Source organism: Mytilus trossulus, chromosome 5, assembly GCF_036588685.1.
Source record: "Mytilus trossulus isolate FHL-02 chromosome 5, PNRI_Mtr1.1.1.hap1, whole genome shotgun sequence".
Lineage (NCBI taxonomy): Eukaryota > Metazoa > Mollusca > Bivalvia > Mytilida > Mytilidae > Mytilus > Mytilus trossulus.
Window position 1 is genome coordinate 81,834,568 of NC_086377.1, and position 1,616 is coordinate 81,836,183.

Genomic DNA, 1,616 nt, shown 5'->3' on the forward strand with positions numbered 1-1,616 from the left:
ACCAAAGCATATACTAGGCAAAAATATACAAGAATACAAAAATGACCATAGCACAATAACACAATGGCGGGATGTTTAAGTACTGAGTCACACCAAAAGATCCCAAAAGGGTATTACCAAAAAGGGCTAAACAGTAAAAGTAATTTACAAAGAGATATATAAGAACACTACAACACGTAATTAGGATGACAAACAACGTCAGTGACTAAAATCTTTACTTCCAGACCATCATGTATTATTTATGCAGTGGAACATGTATCAACAAGGTCTTGGTATCTTCTGAAGAACTTGAGCAAAAGACTCATCAGTGACGATAAAAAAAAATGTTAAAAAGGCAAATCAAGCAGAAAGTTGTATAGCATTGCGCTAAAACACCACCAAACAACACATAGTGCAGAGATTCTTACTTGAAAGACGCCAAACATTTGCTTGGTAGTAGGTTTTCAAATGTTTTTTTAACATTTGATATGTTCTCAACTATTTGAAAATGTAATATAACCAAACAGTTATCACTGATCTGTTTAGATTTAAAATCCTTTTTTCTGATGGATGAAAGATAAGTTCATTTAACAGAACAGATGCTTTATGTCAAAAACATTCCTGTGAAATACCATGTTATTTTCTGTTCAAAACTATATATATGAATAGGCTTATTTATTTACAAATGTACATATAAAAGCAGCTGTTTGATAAACAAAATATACAACAAGTTAATGACAAAAAAATCAGAAACACCTTAAGGACAAGATTCGGTCACTGAATTAGTTATTTCATGTGTGCAAACTTTATTATTCATTAGACTTTAAATTTAGACCTAAATTGACTATTAAGGTAACATTGAACAGCTTTAAGAGATAAACATACACAATTATGACTGAAGAGAAATTGATAATAACCTAAATGCAGCTATGTAGGTTATTCAAAATTTATCAAAATAGTACATATAGTATATTGTATAAAGTTATGACATGTCCTTTAGGTTGCACTTTGTAAATACAGCTGTTTCACAAACCTCTTTTGGGATATATACTATTGATAGATGTTATGTTTACCTACTGGTTCCCAGATATGATATCTATGTTTCATCTCAAAGAGACACATCTTGGGAACTTTACCAGTATGAATTCACATGGATAGTGGCCAAATTAAATTCTGAGAAGGACCAAATGTTAAGTGAGAGGAAGTACATAATTTTAGTATACATGTAGGTTTAAATTCTTGGAAGTTTGAGGCATATAAATGTTGAAAATATGCCGCACAGCCATATGTTTTGACCTTTGAAAAAACAGTAGTGCATATGAACTTTCCAATTATTGGTTCCCAATAATTATATTAAGATACATTAAAATTATTTTATATGAATATAGAATATGTCATGACTGCTTCATAATTATCGTATCTGTTTTGGAACGAACACTCGTAGGGGATTTGTGTTTACAGGAATGAATACTCGTAAAAGGGGTACATATTTTATCTTTTTCCTTGCCAAGCATGACACTCACACATGACATATGTTCAATATAAAATATTGTTATCAATAATATATTGTTATTCATTCACTTTGATGGTTTAAGTGACTAAATCATTGATCATAGGATTGACAATACCTCCTTCTA